At 42.0% G+C, this 19,571-nt stretch overlaps 1 protein-coding gene across 4 annotated transcripts in view; it reads right to left on the bottom strand.

The window, feature by feature from the left end:
• The window catches only part of TRIM2 (tripartite motif containing 2), a 116,134-nt gene that overhangs the window by 87,165 nt on the left and 9,398 nt on the right, over window positions 1-19,571 (bottom strand). For 2 of the 4 annotated variants that reach the window (XM_067551874.1, XM_067551872.1), the window contains exon 1: window positions 917-1,052. The exons of 1 other annotated variant lie outside the window; for it this stretch is intronic. The gene's annotated coding sequence lies outside the window, so the exon portion shown is untranslated. Of the gene's footprint in view, window positions 1-916; window positions 1,053-15,864; window positions 15,891-19,571 lie in introns of those variants that run through there. One more of the 4 variants, XM_067551877.1, reaches the window with a different exon arrangement.

Here is a 19,571-nt window from a genome sequence, read left to right on the forward strand (position 1 = left end):
CCAAAATGTTGTGTAGACATACTCATTGGGTCTCAGTTTTCTCCATTTACAGATGGGGTCAAGCCACAAAGTTAAATCCAGACGCAGACTTGTTCAAAGTTCAGAGGAGGTTAGTCTGTGTTCATCTCTAAAGAGATGATAATATTTACCTCACAAGGGTTTTCTGAGGAGTAACTGGTTAATCTTTTCAGAACACTTTAAAGATGTAAAGCACTGGCTAAGTGCTAAAGATGATGTTTTACATGTTGAAAACCAGAAAGCCTATCCTTGGGATCCAGAAGGCTAAACTCATCCTCAGTCTGAGGTCTCCCACTTCATGAAACTGTATATTTCATAACAGCAGGAAGCAAAGAACACTAAAAGTGCTGAGCTTGTATTCTTTTTTTTTTTTAATTAGTAGGACTATCTCTTAGACTATGATAACACCTTTTAGCATTTTTTTGGAGCATTAATTTTATGGTATCTCATATCTAACTCTTTCACACTTTTCTGAAGACCTATATTTACAACTACAAAAACTGCCACAATCAGCCCTTTGAAATACTGCCAGATGTTAAAATATTTTAAACTTTTCTGATAGAGAACTAGGTGCTGATAACTTAAGCCCCATATAAACACAGACCAATAAAAAAAAAGAAAGAAAGAAAAAGCGAGTTTAAATAGCTTATGTCCCATTAACTTCATCCTTCGATCTCCCTGTTTTGTCCAGGAAGATCTCATTCAGAATGAAATAGACTGATCTTTGTAGCCATGCCATTGAATACAAAGTAGCTGTTCTTTCACTCCATACAAAACGATATATTTTATTTTAACAACTGCACATCTGAATCGCAATTTCTTACCAGTTCTGCTAACTGGGGATTATCCATAACCCCATGATAAAAAACTATAATGGCATAGTTAGAAGCTTACTTACTAATGTTCCATAATGTTCATTCAGGAGCATCAGAGGCTGAAATACAGTCTCTGTGATACAGAGATTCAGTTCCCGACAGCATTCAGACAATTGGTCCCATTATGGTCATCAGGCGGCTGAGTTAAAGAGTGGCCTTGCAAAAACATAAACAGCTTGTCAGCACAAGCCAAAGAGGCGGGACTGCGGTATCAGGGGACAATGCGAGCCAATGATTAGCCTCCTTAGGTTCTGTTTGTTTAAGATATTGTGTTTCATTCTTAAGTAGGGGAAAGTAGGGGAGTAAGAGGAACTGACTAGGAAGAACCAGTGAGTGTTATACAGCTTACAGCTAACCTGAAAAGGGCTTAGAGCAGAAGAAAAAAAATCAATAAGTCATTTCAGGAAAAGCACATTTGCTTCACTTACATATAATCATTTTTAGAAATCCCATAAGCATCTGCATTTCATTTAGCCCATCCTTGCCTTTAGGTCAATTAAAAAAAAAATAGGAGCACAGCTGTGGCTCATGTTCTCTGAAGGGAAAAAAATTTCTCTTGCCCAAATTTTTACTGAGGTTTTCCAAGAAAAGATCAACAAAATCCACTGTGATCTTCCTCCTCTTCCCCCTCCCCCCTTTCCAGCATACTCATCTCCTTCTATCACCTTCTTTCCCCAACTCTGAGGTTTCTCACTTGCTGTCTAACACCACACTCTGCCCTCTTGGCCCTATCCCTTCCCCTTGCCTCCCTCAGCCCCATGCTAATCTCCTCCCTCTCCCTCATCCTGAACCCCAAGCCCTTTTGGTCCTGTTCTCAATAAAATGCGAGCATTCTTTGATCGCCCCTATCCTTGGAAAGCCCACCCATAATCACACCTCTCTCTCCAACTATCTGCCTATCTCCCTTGTGCCTTTCAGTAATTGAATAATTTGAATGTACCATTTATAAGTGTTGGTCCAGGTTCCTCTGCCCCAGTTCTATCCTAGATCCCTTCCAGCCTCACTTCTATCCACTTCATTCTACCACTCTGGTCTCATCAAACCTCTAATGTCCTCCTCCTGGCTAAATCTCCAATTGTATACTTCAGCCTCACCTAAAAATAGCAAAACGTCCCTTCCTAAAAATCAAGTGATCTGTTGGCTTTCACCTGGTTCTCTTCTTATCTTTCTGATTAATTACCCCTTCAATGTGTCCTTCAGAGGGTCTGACACTCTCCATGGTTGTGCCACAGGCTGTTATCCTTGTTACCCTCCCATTCTCTGTCTAACACTTCCATGTCAATGACTCACAGTTATGCCCTTCCACTCCTCACCTTTTTCCTTCCATTCAACCACACATTTTAGACAGTTATTTGGATATCTCCTCCCAGATATCTTATCAATTGTAATTTAATCCGTCCCCATCTGATCTCCTGATCTTCCCTCCAAACTCCTTGTTCAGGGCCAGATTAAGGTGATCCACTGCCCTATTCACACCATGAGACAGGGTCCCGTTTGGCTCCATCCTTATGACCCTCTGCCAGAGCCATGGCCCTCTGTTCCCTTACAGAGAGTTCCTTGCCCCCTCGGTGTGGTAGCAGGCCCTCCTGAATCTTGGGAGCAATAAGCACTGGTGTCAGGAGTCCCCTTTCTCACCTGGGGTGGCAGCACGGCCACCCAGCATTTACTCCAGCAGCCAAGGTGTATCTGTTTGGGGGAGCAGGAAGCCCTAGAAAGGTGGGTGTTATCATTAACACCTCATTGAGAAAGATGAGGCAGTTCACACCCCTCAGATCTATTGTTTCAGGCTATCTGCAGACTCAGGCACACATCACTGCATCAGATAAGCTTGAGTCACATTTTCAAGTTTTCCTTCACAACCAAGAGGGTAGAATCTTTTTTCTTTTTAAATGAATACTGGGATTCTGGTGCAATCACATGACTCCAGCAGGTGGGTAGTAAGATATTTGCCTATCCCTATACCCTAATCCAGCTCTGACCCCTCTGCTATATATATATATGCTCTGTTATTGTTGACATCACCATCTCCCCAGGCCCACATATCCAGGTTGTGATAAAATGTTGCTGCTTCTTCCTCCATAACACTTCTACAGTCCAGCCTTTCTTTTTTGTCCAGTTAGCTGACATTATCATCTACAACTTCATCATCTCTAGTTTCGGTTACTGCAGCTTCCCTTGCGTGGGCCTCCCTAATGCTCATATTTTTCCTATCACATCCTTAGAAAAGCAGCTGCTAAGATCATCTTTGCTTATCAGTCTGACCATATCACCTTCCTTGTTGGAATCTTTCCACCCATAACAAGCTAAAGGTTTTTGTCTTAACATTCAAAACCCTTCACAACTTTGCCTTTTCCCATTTATCCTTTCTGACTGCTTCTTGCATTGTCCCCATCCTCTGCACTCCACCAAAAAAGTTGATCTTGACTGCTCACTTGTCTCCTCCCTCCACAAACCTTTTCTTTTCACACTGCCCCTTATGAATGTGCCCTCCCTGAACAGATCCAGAAGACACTCATGTCCCTTTCTACCTTCAAATTCCTTTGCATAAGCCACGTCTGCCACAAGGCCTGCAAGAAACTTGCCATAGCTAGGTTGGGAGGGGGGGTGTAGCATAGGGAGGTGTATGAAGTGCACTTGCAGAGTTTGATATTTATTTATGTAATTACAAAGCAATAGAAAAATTATACCTATATAAAATAAGTGTTTATATATGTAACGGTTACATGTACTAGATTGCTGCTCTCTCAGCCGCATGACACACGTTGCTTACTCTCTTCTCCTCTTCTTAGGGGCAGGGACTGGCAAAAGGTATCCGTGATGGATTTGTATAAAGTGCACAAACACTGTACCTGAGTTTGTGGCAGAGCTGTGAATAGCTATGAACAGTTTGTCTGTGTGTACAAAAAACGCTAGCTATCTCATCTCTGATTTCCAAGGCAATTTCTTTAAGATGCTAATGCAGTGTCACCACAAATAAAGAAACAAAGGAGAGAGCAAGAATGAGCTGATTTTAGCAGAGTCCACTCAAAGGCTAACTCTTCAGATAAAATTCATTCTCAGTAGAATTCCTTCGACACCAATGGAATTATGCCACGGATGAATTTGGCACCTTGTCTACCCTAGGAAATTTGTTACAGGTGCTACCAACAGTGTAAGCTCAAGTGTAGACTGGGTGTTGGTGTGTTTACTGACTAGCCCTTTGCTGAGTCCCCTAGGAGATATTACTTCTTAAACACATGATCCCAAAGCTACTGTCCCCACTGCAGCAACCACTAGTGCACACTTCTTAATCTGAACATTTTTTGTTTGTTTGTTTAAATGTTTTTTCACTTGAAATTGGCTTTTTGATTAAATGGGCATTTAAAAAAAATAGAGCTGTCATAAAAAATCTTTAGGTTCTCATCAGAAAAAAAAGAAAATATTTTGGTTTTCTGTAACTGAAACCAGAAAATATTTGATTAAAATCATAAAAACTTCAGTCCATTCTCCTGTTCTAGTCTTAAGGTTAAATCAGGTTTCACCCTATGTTCCCTACCCCTTCCCAGAGTTCAGATTATTCAGTTTATCTCTACTCTTTCCTTATTCTCAACTCTAGAATTAGTCTCTCCCTTTCCTGTTTCCAGGCCTTAGTCCAACCTGCCTCTCACTGTTCCCCTCTGCCTTTTCTTCTCAGACTGCAGCCCCACTATGGAATCATTTCTCCTGTATTCCCAGACCTCAGCCCAATCCAGACCCCACCTTGGCCTCTGCCTGGTTTAAATCTCACCTGTTTCTCCATGGAGATCTGTCATGCATATAACCTTGTACTTTTCTTTTCGGATTGCCCAGGCTGAACAAAGTGCAGTCTGTAGTTTTTACCATTTTATTGGAATGGTTTCAATTGTAACATGGGTCACAAGTTACTTCCAAATAACACACAAGCTCAGACAATTAAAAGAACTCTGAGAGGGGGGAAAAAAAGTAAAACTCCAGAAATAATTATTTTGTAGAAGAAAACAAAGGCATATGGCAGAAATTGAAAGGGAGGAGAGATCATGTGCAGATTCAGTGCACTGAAATATGGGGTTACAATCAATGGAAAACTGGGCTGAGTCCCAGTTCAGACCATATGTATTTTGAACATTGAATCCTTGGACCATTTCTTCATTCGAGAGAGAACTATCTATTATGAAAATATTTAACTCACTTATGGTACCTTCCAAAGTACAGCAAGTGCCAAGTAAGCCTCTGGGGATGTGCCTGTATCTCCTGAAGCCTCATGAAAAAAGAAAATGCTCCCACATTCCCTTTCATTTAACAAATTAATTTTTGCCAACACCTCCTCTTTAGGCATCCAAGCATGGATGTATTTTACCTATATAAATCTGTTCTCCATTCTGTAGTACATAGATTTTAACTTGGGAAACTGAAGAATGTTAAGCTGCATTTGAATCTGAAAGATATCAATAGGAAGAGTCCTTCTCCTCCTTGAATTCATTTACAGAAGAACAAGATGCTTTCTCTTATGTATGGAAAGCTCCTTTTGTGAGAGCCACCATCTTGGCTAACACATTGGGATGGAACCAGGGACCTCTAGAACAGAACGCATGAGCTTATTACAATAGATTCATATCCTTTGTGGATCGGGTACCGGGACTACTAGGGATGTGGTAATAATATGAAAAATAAGCTTTGTGTTATTATTATTATTTGTTGTCATCCATTATCTGATTGTGCATGATGTTGAGCAACCTGAACTCCCTTTTAAAGGCCCAAATTCTCCTCCCATTTAAGTCAAAAGCCCCACTGGCTTCTTTGGTGCAAGATTGATTCCTATATCAATGGGAGTTGAGGGTGCGCCGAGAGCAGGAAGTATTTGCATATCACAGGTTAAATTCTCATGTAACAGTTTAAGAATAAGGGCCTTGATTCAACATGTACCTACCTTTTAAGCACACGAATAGTCCTATTGATTTCAGCAGGACTATTCAAGTGCTTAAAGTTAGGCATGTGCCTATGTAATTTTCTAAACTGGGGGCATTATCAGCAAAACACTACACTATACTTTGTAAGGCCCCCAGAGTCAGTTTTCAAAGAAGGGAAGAAATGTATTAGTTACCTAGCATGTGGACATATGTAAATAATTAAACATTTTAACTGAAGTCATATGTGTAATGAAAGATAGAATCGTTTACTCTAATATGAACAGAGCCATTCTAGTGTGCCAGACAAACCCCTATTTTACAAGCTGTGTAAGGAATGGAATTAAAAAATGTTTAAAGCCAACAGACATGAAACAACAATATGGAGATTTCAGCAAATTAGGGCCCCACCTACACTACAGTTGTAGCCAAGTAACAGAATTCAGTCAAATTATAATTGTTCCCTGACCCAGTTACAATATGGATAAAATTTGTAGTGTAACTGGAATCAAACTATGTCCCCTATGACCAGAATAAAGCTTTGGCCTATACAGGGTTTTAACCCACTTATTGGGACCAGATGAGGTCTATCTATACTATGTTTCACCACGTTGTATCAGATTATAATTGCAACACAGACCAGTTCTAAGAAAACTGGGGTTGAAAATACTCCCACAGTAATTTATCAAGTAATTGAATGTATAAAGTAACCAGAAAATTAGAGATCACACCACATCAGCAGACTGAGCAACCAAAGGTCCATTAGTTCTTATAACAGGCAATCACAACAAAGAATTCTGAAGAGCATTGGATCACTGAAGAGTCAGAGAACTGGTTCTGTCATAAATTCCTACCCACCAAACTAATGCAGATTGATAAGATTTTATGTTTTACTGATACTGTCTCACTTGTATGAAAAACTAAATAATTTGTTAAGCTCCTTACACGCTTTCAGAAGTTACTAGCAACTGTTGCAAATTTTAGGTGCATTTTAAACAAGTTCTCTATTCAAATTATTTGTCAAAGATTGTATGTTTACTGATGCAGTTGCTAGTTATGATAATACAATGTATTCCCACAAGAACAGGTTTAACTGCTGTACATCTATATTTTAAAATGAAATACAAAGGTCAAAAATGGAAATAAAAAGAGTGATATTTAATTTTGCTTTCAATCTGGGGGCAGTCATAATTCAATTTACAATTTTTTTAAACTGAAAATTAAGATGCCTAGATGGCATTTTTGCAAATTTTATCCACTGGGTTAAGTTCAACGTGTTTTAAAATATTTCTTGGCCTGAAAAGAATCTTAAGCAAGTTGATTGTTTTAGTCTGGCAAAAATAAGTAAATCAATATTTTTAAAAGATACAATAGCAGTGTGAGCCTATGTCTATATTAGTAGAGACCATCTGGACATATGCAGGAGAAAGGTTGAAGTGAAATCCCAATTATAATCTGACTCTACATGCTTTACAATTTTCTTGCAGCTTGAATCTTGTATTTTCAGTAACACCAGTTAGGTCGGTTCACCAGTTATAGTCGGTTCACACTGCTTTTTTAACTAACGCTGAAAAAAATAGATGTTAGATTCCTTCCCCACCGCCAATATTCTGGAAGAGACTCGTCTCTCCATAATTAATTGACTCTCTGCAGACCCTGCTTCTTCCTCTGGGCTCTGACTCTCTAACCAACTCACTTTAAACTATCCATCGTATTTTAGCTTCTGAGCCTCCTATCTGGAGCCTGCTGAGTCATTCTTCCTGGCCTGTGTACTCACCATACCTACAGTATAGTGGACTGTAACTTACATACTTCACTTCTGGTTGTGTATATGGCATATACTCAGTTTTGAAGCAGTACCTCACTTGACTTTTTTCCAGTTGTCCACCTTTTGGGTAAGCAGCATGCCTTCAGAATTCCTGTTTGTTTGTTTCTCTGGTCTACATTTTCAGTGCTGCAGTGGTCTAGCTGCACCAATGTAGTATTTAGTGAAGATGTTACCTACACCTACAGGAGAACATCTCCTGCTGGCACATGTATTCCACCTCCCTGACAGGCAGAAAACCTCCCATCGACACAGTGCTGTCTACACTGGGGGTTAGTTCAGTATAACAGTGGATTTTCCATGCTCCTGAGTGCCGTAGTTATACCAACATAAACTGATAGTGTAGACCAAGCCTCAATTGCTTATGAACATGAATACTTTCCTCTGCAACGTAATGTGTTTTTAAAAAGAGGCTGAATCCTTGAAACTGAATCCTTGGACCCCCACCAGCAATATGTCACAGCTTACCTTGACAAAATTGTCATCTATAGCTATATGTGGGAAGACCATTTATCGCACCCTAGGGCATTACTAACATACCTACAGGGGGCCAGCCTCACAGCTAACCCAGCAAACTGTAAGTTAGCTGTGTCAGAAGCAGCTTAGTTAGGGTATCAGTATCTCTGATTTATCTCCAGAGATGAGGCAAAGACCCGTGGAAAAAATAGTATGTGAACATATGATTAAAAACTGTATCATGATGTATATGCACAATGGGGTTGATTTAAAGGTTGCACAGGCTACCTTAATTCTGGCATTTTCTAACTTTTGAGTCCTTGACTTTGCAATTGTAATAATGTCCTTTTAATATAGTTTATCGTTTATAATTTTCCAGATTTTTTTTAGAGAGGAAAACTAAAAAACGAATTCCATTGTGTGGCATCTTATTAACATCCCCAGGGCTCATCAGCAGGGTTGGAATCTTTGATCCACCACACAGACCTCTGATACTTGTGCTAATTGAGTAACTGATAGTAGTAGTAGGTTGTCATCCCATATGTGAACCAGCACTAGAGGGGGATGGGACACTGTTGATAGGTTTCACTGATATTTGCTGACAGCATAGGAACGGTGAGACTGAGGCCTGGTCTACACTTACCTGGCGATTTGGTGGCAGTCAATGGGAGTTATTCAAGCTATGCAGAGCAGCTTGCGTAACTCCCATCGACCACTGTGCTTCCCTTCTGCATGGCGTCTTCACTGCACTGCACCAACGGGAACCCCACATTCCTGTTAATGCAGTGCTACGTCACTTGAGGGTGTGGTTTTACAGTGTCGACTTTTGGATCGATTGAGTGGGTCTTCACTGACCACTCAATCGATCCAGAAAGATTGATCTGACAGTGGCGACTTTGCTGCCATCAGTGTAGACATACAGGAATCTTGCGTTTCATTCCAGGCTCAGGAGAGAACCGTGCTCTACTGGGCACAGATTCTTTTGCCCATTCCCCTGCAAGCTTGACTGACTCCCTCTGCCCTGTTCCCTTCAACCTGTCCCTGTCCCAGTCCTGTCTACTCCCCATCCCAGCTCCTGGTCTCAGATCCATTCTTCTCACTCAGTCCCAATGTCCGCTTTTTAGGCTTCTTATTTCAGTCCCAGTTTCCTTGGTCAGCCATTTCCAGTTCCTGCCCACCCCATCCTCATGGGTCATTGTCTCCAGTCCCTTGCCCAAACAGTTCCAGTTCCTCTCTTCCAGTTCCTTGTCCAATTTCTGTGTCCCCCACTCCTTGTCCCAGTCTCTTTGACAAGCCAGTCTCTATTCTCCCACTGCATCCAGGTCTCTCATCAGATCTATATCCATTCCTTTGTGTAATCAACTGGCTTGATGTCTAGCTGGCAGCCGGTAACAAGCAGAGTGCCCCGGGGTCGGTACTGGGGCCGGTTTTGTTCAACATCTTCATTAATGATCTGGAGGAAGGGGTAGATTGCACCCTCAGCAAGTCTGCAGATGACACTAAGCTAGGGGGAGTGGTAGATACCCTGGAATGTAGGGATAGGATACAGAGTGACCTAGACAAATTGGAAGATTGGGCCAAAAGAAATCTAATGAGGTTCAACAAGGACAAGTGCAGAGTCCTGCACTTAGGACGGAAGAATACCATGCACAGCTACAGACTGGGGACCAACAGGCTAGGCAGCAGTTCTGCAGAAAAGGACCTGGGGGTTACAGTGGACAAGAAGCTGGATATGAATCAGCAGTGTGCCCTGGTTGCCAAGAAGGTTAATAGCATATTGGCCTGCATTAGTAGGAGCATTGCCAGAAGATCAAAGGAAGAGATTATTCCCCTCTATTTGGCATTGGTGAGGTCGCATTTGGAGTATTGTGTCCAGTCTTGGGCCCCCAACTACAAAAAGGATGTGGACAAGTTAGAGAGAGTCCAGTGGAGGGCAACAAAAATGATTAGGGAGCTGGAACACCAGACTTATGAGGAGAGACTGAGGGAACTAGGCTTGTTTAGTCTGCAGAAGAGAAGAATGAGGGAGGATTTGATAGCAGCCTTTAACTACCTGAAAGGGGATTCCGGGGAAGATGGAGCTAGGCTGTTCTCAGTGATGGCAGATGACAGAACAAGGAGCAACGGTCTCAAGTTGCAGTGGGGAAGGTCTAGGTTTGATATTAGAAAAAAAAATTTCGCTAGGAATGTGGTGAAGCAGTGAAATGGGTTACCTAGGGAAGTGGTGGAATCTCCATCTTTAGAGGTTTTTAAGCTGCGGCTTGACAAAGCTCTGGCTGGGATAATTTAGCTGAGGTTAGTCCTACTTTGAGCAGGGGCTTGGACTAGATGACATCCTGAGGTCCCTTCCAACTCTAATCTTTTATGTTTCTATGACTCTGACTCTCAGCCTGGGCTCAGTTTTAGTCTCTTCCAGTCTCTTATCCCTGGGTCCCCTACAGAAAACCCCACTCCTGGGCAAGCTCCCTGTTCCCTGAGGGGGTTTAAGCCCACTCCTGGGGTCCTTTCTGGGTCTAATTACCTCCAGTCCCTGGTGCTGATTCTTAGATCCAGCTACAGGGCACTGACGGAGAACAGACATGCAGAGCCCCTCTCAGGGCTTCAGTGTCTGTCTGCCCTAAGCAAGGGGGGGAGGGTCAGAAAGGAAGGGTAGTTACTGCCAGGGCTAGGCTCCCTTGGCTACTTCGTCCTTAACAGTCACTAGCAACCTCTCCTCCTGGGAAAACTTCCTCTCCCCCCTCCCTAGCCCATAACCAGCTTCTTTAATGTGGTTTTTTGTGTGTAATATTAATTATGCACATATATACAGATATCACTTTTTATATGGCACTCCAACAACAGAATCCACCAGTATCTGAAGGGGGCTTGCCCCTGAATGTTCGCTCTGAACCCATCTGCTTGTCTGGTCTTGTTCTAGAGTGAATATTTGCACCTATTTAATCTCATCTGCTCCCTCCAATAGAGTGGAGAAGAAAATAGCTCTAACAGAAAAAAGCAACTCTAAAAATGATCATGGTATCACAGCATAATAAAAATTAGCACTGATGATGAAGGCTTTCTATAGTTAAGTTTGAGTCTTCCTCTCCATTATAATCCTGATTTTTTTGAGGATTTTAGAGGTAATTCCCAAAAGGTTTTTATCAGACAGGAACAAAGGCAAAATGAAGATAAGTTTCGTTTACAGAAAGCTTCTGGTGTTTTCAGGAGAAGTCGTAGAGTTGTAAACATGGAGAAAGTCAAAACTCTAAATCATATGCTACCTGGTCATACATCAATATGCTTTCTTTAATCTTCAATTAGCTAGGAAACGTCCCTTTCTTCCAATTTTGACCACAATGCTCCAGGCACTGGTCACCTCCATGATGGATTTCTGTAATTCACTGTTATCTGAAGCTGAATGGGAAGATGATTCACATGATCCAGTTGGTACAGAATGTGTCTGTCCACCTTCTCCATGGTTCATGCTACCACGAGTTAATCAGGCCTGTGCTCAAGTCCCTCCACTAGTTCCCAGTCAGCTTCTGATGCCAGTTTAAGGTTTTTCAAAGCAATTAACAGATCAAACTCCAGCTACAATGAAAAGCAAATTTTCATCTATGAACCACCATGTCTCCATCATCCCTTCCACCTGTGGCCCTGCCCACAGTCCACCCAAACTCCACCTTAGGCCCCGCCTCCTCCCCGCTTGGCCAACTCACCACCACGTCCCTGCCCTCCATTCCGCCCCCCTCCTCTCTTCCACACCCCCCTTTCCTGCTTGGTCTCCCTGCCACTGCATCCTTCCTCCCCACTTAGGCCCACCCCCCACCCCACTGTTGCTCGCCACCTGAGGGAAGGGATGATGTGAAAGAGAGGATGGGGACCACTTGGGGGTGAGAGAGACATGGCAGTGAGCAGGTCGAGTGGGGAAGGGGTGAGCCCTGGAGTGGAGCAGGGGTGGAGTGTGGGCAGGGCCATGGTTGGAAGAGGTGGGACAAGGAGCTAGTCTCCCAGGGGGGAAGCTTCACCCACTACCCATGGTTGTAAGCCTCACCCATCCTTTCTAGGGGAGCAGGCCATTGACCGTTCTGCCTGGGGCCTAGAATTGCTGTTGGTGGGCCTCGACTGTGCAGACTACAAAGCCCAGGACGAAGTCTTTGAGAGCTGAGAACAAAGCATTCTCTGAGGGGACCCAACTATGGAACAAATTTCCAGAGGAGATTAGCTGAGAACCGAGCCTGACCATCTTTAGGAAACAGTGTAAAACTTTACACTTGGAAATAGTTGTGGGTGAGAAGTGTTTCTGTCAGGAACTGGCAGCTTTAAGCACTAAACAGGGCTGCATAGAAGGCCCACCACAAGGAGAATCAGCCTACCCCTGTTGGCTCTTGGGCTGTTTTGGGGCTGTGTTAGCATATTTTAGACCCCATGATGGCAGGAGATGGTGGGCAGTTTGTGCCATTGAATCCCCTCTTTGAGTGCACTCACCAGTGGAGCCTGGGTTCCAGTGGAAACTAGTGGAACCTAGGGAGTGAAGTGGGCACAATGAATGGAAAAAGAGACTCCACTGTCACTGTATTTTCCTGGCTTAGCTCATAGTTTGTCTATCATGCATAAAACAGCCAGCAATTGTTAGCAGCAACAATTGAGTTATTCAGCATGTATTCTGGAAAACCATGGATGGAGTTTCTTGTACCACCCATACCCCAGCTATTTATCAGTTCCTCTTTGGTTAAAGTTGTGTTACTGCAGCATCTGTTCTGTGTATGTAGATAAAAAAAACTATAATGGATTTATTCTTACATATAGCCACTGATAGACCTGCATATAAATAGACAGACACTTCAAAATACAAACAATCTATTGACTTAAAGAATTGTATCTCCAGCAAAAGAGAGAGCCCTGCATCTATTCTTAATTTGTATACCTTATTACAGTAACAATTTAAAGTGTGCTCTCTCTCTTTTTATTAAGCACTTTTTGTCTACCTGGTTTATAGAAGTCCTGTGAGTCACAATACTACACAGGAGGTACATAGAGCCACATAATGATAATGCTGTGCACAAACCACTGTTTTTATTTCTGAGAAGGCTGGAGCTTATCCCTTGGATGGCAGCGAGTGGGTTGTGGCATTGGCCTTAGGCTTATGTTCTTTTGAAAGTTGTTCTGTTCTTTAAAAAAGTTTTGAAAATCTTTGCTATGCTATCATGCTCCCGCACACACCATGCCACACACCCCACCCACATGGCACAAGGAGGGAAGGAGATGTGATGGGGGCATTCTGGGGGCACAGCCTGGGTAGGATGGGGAAGGAAATGTTGGGGACATGATGAAGCGCAGCTTCACTGGGCCTCATTCTCCGTTGGAGAAACCTTTTTGCAGTTGCATAAGTAGAACTGCTCTCGTGCAGCTCTAACTTATGCCAGGGCTACGTGATTGAGCATCAGGAAGCTACGACTGACTCTCTTCAATCCCCACTACGCCTGAGCTCAGGTGGGATGGAGAATCTACTACTCGGTATCTACTTATCCTCCCCTCTTCCAACATAAAGCATAAAAAAAAAAAAAAAAAACCTGAAAATTTTTGCTAAGAGCAGAACTAATTTTAAATTAACATGAGCCAGAAAAGAATGCTACAACCTCTCACTGCCATCCAGTGATAAATCCTGGCCTCTCCAGAAGTAAAACCAACAGTGATTTGTGCACTATATCTTTTGTATTTACATTTTTCCAAGGCAAGACCATTTAGAATAATGAATTACCAGCAATTAGTTATCTTTGGTGCATGACGTGCCAAGGTCAGACCCTAACCAACCCATCACGAGCATTCCCATCAGTAATTACAATGAAAATAATTGATTCTTTTTGCATCAATAATTATAGATTTCTAGGAATATAGGATTTTACATGAGTCCATGCAGTGGTGTACATAATGAGAACTACACCATGCTAATCATGTCACAAGCCTGAGACTTTTACTTGAAAACTTCCTTCTAATGATTAAAGAGAAAACTAAAATAAACTGAAAAAAATTCTTATTTACACATTTTGAAAACTTCATTAACCAAACTCCATTTTGCTGGGAAAAGACAGGACATTGGCCATCCCACCACTGTAGGAATAAAATAGGGCAAAATATCTGTCCTGACAATTTTCAGTATGATGGCCTATAGTTAATATGGCCTATAGTTAATAAACGTATAGCCTCAGGAACATCAGACATGCTAATATAAGTTGGGTATTAGTTGATTTTATTCTTTAACCAATTTTCAGCCTCATTGCTCAACATTTTACTTAGTAATTACCTAATGCCTAAGCAGTAACTAATGACTGATTTAAAATTTGTCTGTGGGCTAAATATATTGTAGCAAATCTATGACCACCTAGGGTTTCACATTTGTCACTAAGCTGCACACCACTGGCATTTAGGTTTTCAAGGCCATAGAACCCAAATCCTCCTAATCCAAAAACACAGGTCCCTAGAACTAACAAGGAATCACTCACTGTCTGCAGAATAGAGTTTATGAGACACATTGTAGAAGTTCAGGTTCAGACCAGTGAAGGGCATACGCACTAGTCAATTCATTATAATACTTTTTATAGAAAAAGCTCACAAATTCCTTCTATATATAGACTCTCCCTTCAGTCTTTAAAAAAAACTCTAAAATTAATGGGCAATATTGTGGTCCCACTGAAGTCAATGGCAAAAAAATAAAGTCAGGGTAATTAAACACTGGAACAATTTACCTGGGATTGAACTGAATTCTTTGTCAATTTAAGATCTTCAAATCAAGACTGGGTATCTTTCTAAAATATATGCTATAGCTCCAACAGAAATTATGGGATTGACATAGAAATTACTGGGCGAGGCTCTATGGCCTATGTAACTAGAGTTGATCAGAAACATTTTATTGAAACAGCTTTTGTTGGAAAAAGCTGTTTTGATTAAACCATTTTTTGACAAATGTTGACAGAATTTCCCATGAAAGAAAAACAATTTTGAATTTTTCCCCCCAATTTTGGAAAAATTTCATTTCAGAATATTTCAAAGTTTGGTTTAAAATGTTATTTTTTATCATGTATATATGTTTTTTTTTTGTTTTGTTTGGTTTTACTTTTGCATTGTTTCATGACGTCAGCACGTTTACTTCTGACATACCATATGACATTATAGTTGAGAAAAGTGTCAAACTGTTTCATTACAACACAAAGAGGAGATGCTTTGATCTAGAAAAGAAGATAAGATGTTTCAATCAGTACTAAGTAGCAGCTAGCTGCCTTTAATGATTTTAAAAATGAAATAAATTAACAATAATACAATGTTGCAACTATTATGTCATCTTATGATATCAGTGGTAGTAGTGCATGTAAATTATGCAGGACAACTATTGACATAGCATGACATAATGTAAAGATAATAATTATATAAAAATGAAAAATCCATAAAATATGAAATTTCAAAATGAAAATTCTAAATTTCAGCCAGCTGTATATGTTAAGCAAGAAGTCAGGCTAGAGAGGTAATCAGAATGGTTCCTTCTGGCATTAAAAATCTATGCAGCTATGATTTCAGTGGGAGCTATATTTCACCCAATAAATCTATCCATGATGAGAAATCAGACATTAGCCTTTTCTCTTACTGCCCTATAGAACTGACTCTCAAGGAAATTCTCAGCCAGAGAAACCATGGAGCTGTATTGCCACATTACACCTCCAGAACATAATTGCTTGGATGATCCCTCGCTTCCACACCTTGCCCACCCCAGATCCTTGATTCCCCTCTTTTTAGAACAGAATTACAGAACTCTAACCTTTTTCTTGCGTCTCTTACTCTGCTTACAGCTCTAACAAGTACAACTGATAGATTGCCAAGTCAGCATCACTTAAAGTAGAAGGTTTACTCAGTTGCCAGGTGCAGACAACTAGATTCAGCGCTAGGGAGTGGCAAGCCCAAAGGCTGAATAAGCACACTTGGGGTTCATTCTAGTTTACAGTGTATTTTAATTGGGTTAATATGTGTAATGGTGCTGTATAATGGGGAATGATAGGAGGGGATCCCCCTGACCTTTTTGGCAATAAGCAAGATCTCTCATGGGGATCAATTATTTGACCTTTGGCATTCTAGTTTTTCCATTTGGGAACAACGTTACTGCCTCATAAAAAGAGGCACCTGTCCTATTATCCCCTAACTAATAAGAACTGCAAAATCATTTTCAAACTACTAGCTTTCACCAGCTTGATAAAATACCCCTTCATCCATCGAGATCAAGCTGGATTTAAGAGTCAGTGTATGCCCTCAAGTAATCTTTCAGAACTATTTTATTCATTGTTCTCTGCAATATAAGAAAAATATTCTTAATTTCTTTGGATGCCAAAAAGGCATTCGAGGGGGTACAATGGTCCTTCATGTTCAGAGACTTGCATTAAGTTAGATTTTTGTGATTGCTTTAGTGAAGTGACAACACTTCAATCCAAAAAGCCATATTCCTGCAAGCTATGGTTCAGAATTTAAGGAAACAAAACTCAGGAAATTCAAAGTCACAGTGTACTTCCAAAAGCCACAGCAGCATGGGCCCTTGTGCTTACTAGTGTTAAATTTTACTGTATACACTGCTGGGTTTATACCCTAATAAAAACCAATGCCTAGAAATCATAGAGATGGGTACAATATAAATGTCTAGGAAGACAGAATATTTATGAAATATGCCCAGTTATTGATAATGATGATATGGAATCTGTACAAATTGAATAAATGGGATAACATGACCTTCAGAATTGAAGGTCATATATCATGGTTTCGCAAGTCGATGAGAGTTTTGTCTGATACTGGATGGCTAAGTTCAGCTCCAATTTATGTACAAGATAAAGGCCTTCTAGTTCACACCCTAGCTTTAAAAAAAAAAGCGAGCGCAAAGGTGGTGTTTAAAGCTGTGCAATGTACTACTGAGTAGAGCTAATTGGGAATTTGTCTGTTAGAAAAGGCTAATTAATCAAACCAAGACTTTTTTGCAGAAGCATTCTGCTTTTGACTAAACTTTTACTGAAGATGTCTCAAATCCAGGATGAAATCTCTGTCAAAACCAGCAGAGCAGGACCAAAGAATAGCCAATAACCCACTCATTGGGCACTCACCTGGGTTCTGGGAGATCAAGGTTCAGCTTCCTTCTCTGCCTAATTCAGTGCTCTAACCACCAGGCTTCAGAGTCAGGCCATGTCTACACTGCCAAGTGAAGTCAACTTACTTTAAGTCGACTTTCAGCTGCCGATTTTTAGAAGTCGCAGCAATGTCTACACACTATGCTGTTTGTGCAGGTCTCCTGTGTCCACACTCACCACGCTTATTTCAACTTTCAAAGCAGTGCAGTGTGGGTAGCTATCCCACAGTGCAACTAGCTGCGGTGGCTGTTGGGATGAGTGTCATCATCCCATGATATAATGCTGCTTCCCCCTCCCCTCTTCCCCCAAACAAACAGGAAAAGTATTTTTGCACCATTTTTTTACTCCCCACGCTTGTCATTGCTGTGGACACATGGAGCCAGCTCAACTCTGCACTATTATTGTGAGTGTCACAAATACATTGCAGCTTATCATTGAGTATTTTTGAAGTAAAGCAAGAATCCGAAGCACACACAACAGCAATGCCACCGAGGTTACCCTGCTACAAGCCATCTAGCAGAACAATTCCTGACTGTTGCAGGCTGTAACGCATCATCTGCAGTCCATGGAGTACCGGTTCTGGTGCAGGGAAACAAGCACAGACCGGTGGGACCACATCAGTATACAGCTGTGGGATGAAGACCAATGGCTGCAAAACTTTCGTATGCAAAAGGCAACTTTCCTCAAACTGTGCTCGGAGCTGGCCCCGTCCCTGAAGCATGTGAACACTCGCTTGAGACAAGCTCTGATGGTGGAGAAGAGTCGCCATTGCTCTGTGGAAGCTGGCAACCCCCAACTGTTACCGCTCAGTTGGAAATCAATTTAGAGTCAGTAAATCTACAGTGAGCACCGCCATGATTCAAGTGTGCAGGGCCATCAATAGACTTCTGCTACGAAGGATAGAGGCACAAGAGAAAACCATCCCGATGTGCAGAAAGAATAGCAAATATGGTAGGCGTCCAGCTTGGCTTAACAAAGAAGTCTTTGGCGAACTTAAACGCAAAAAAGAAGCTTACAAGAAGTGGAAGCTTGGTCAGATGACTAGGGAGGATTATATAAACACTGCTCGAACGTGCAGGAATGAAATGAGGAAGGCCAAAGCACAATTGGAGTTGCAGCTAGCAAGGGACGTGAAGGGGAACAAAAAGGGTTTCTACAGGCATGTTGCCAACAAGAGGAAGATTCGGGAAAGTGTAGGCCCCTTAAAGAAAGAGGGAGGCGACCTAGTGACGGAGGATGTGGAGAAAGCTGAGGTACTCAATGCCTTTTTTGCCTCTGTCTTCACAGACAAGATCAGCTCCCAGACTGCTGTACTGGGTGGCACAGAATGGGAAGGAGGCAAACATCCCGCAGTGCTGAAGGAACAGGTTCAAGACTATTTAGAAGGATTGGACATTCACAAGTCCATGGGGCCGGATGCAATGCACCCGAGGGTGCTGAGGGAGTTGGCTGAGGTGATTTCAGAGCCATTGGCTATTATCTTTGAAAGCTCATGGCAACAGGGGGAGGTCCCTGAGGACTGGAAAAAAGCAAATATAGTGCCCATCTTCAAAAAAGGGAGGAAAGAGGATCCGGGGAACTACAGACCGGTCAGCCTCACCTCAATCCCTGGAAAGATCATGGAGCAGGTCCTTAAGGAATCCATTTTAAGGCACTTGGAAGAGAGGAAGGTGATCAGGAACAGTCAACACGGATTCACCAAGGGAAAGTCATGCCTGACCAACCTGATTGCTTTCTATGATGAGGTGACTGGCTCTGTGGATGTAGGGAAGGCAGTGGATGTGATATACCTTGACTTTAGCAAAGCTTTTGATACGGTTTCTCACAGTATTCTTATCAGCAAGTTAAAGAAGTATGGGTTGGATGAAAGGACTATAAAATGGATAGTGAACTGGCTAGAGCATAGGGCTCAACGAGTAGTGATCAATGGCTCCATGTCTAGCTGGCAACCGGTCACAAGCGGAGTTCCCCAGGGGTCGGTCCTGGGGCCGGTTTTGTTCAACATCTTTATTAATGATCTGGAGGATGGGGTAGATTGCACCCTCAGCAAGTTTGTGGACGACACTAAGCTGGGGGGAGTGGTAGATACCCTGCAAGGTAGGGATAGGATACAGAGTGACCTAAACAAACTGGAGGATTGGGCCAAAAGAAATCTAATGAGGTTCAACAAGGACAAGTGCAGAGTCCTCCACTTAGGAAGAAAGAATCCCATGCACAGCTATAGACTGGGGACCAACGAGCTGGGCAGCAGCTCTGCAGAAAAGGACCTGGGGGTAACGGTGGATAAAAAGCTGGATATGAGTCAGCAGTGTGCCCTGGTTGGCAAGAAGGCCAATGGCATATTGGGCTGCATTAGGAGGGG

This window comes from Emydura macquarii, unplaced genomic scaffold (genome assembly GCF_026122565.2).
Source record: "Emydura macquarii macquarii isolate MOO-44397 ecotype Brisbane River unplaced genomic scaffold, CSIRO-AGI_Emac_v2 contig_1363, whole genome shotgun sequence".
In the NCBI taxonomy this organism is placed as follows: domain Eukaryota; kingdom Metazoa; phylum Chordata; order Testudines; family Chelidae; genus Emydura; species Emydura macquarii.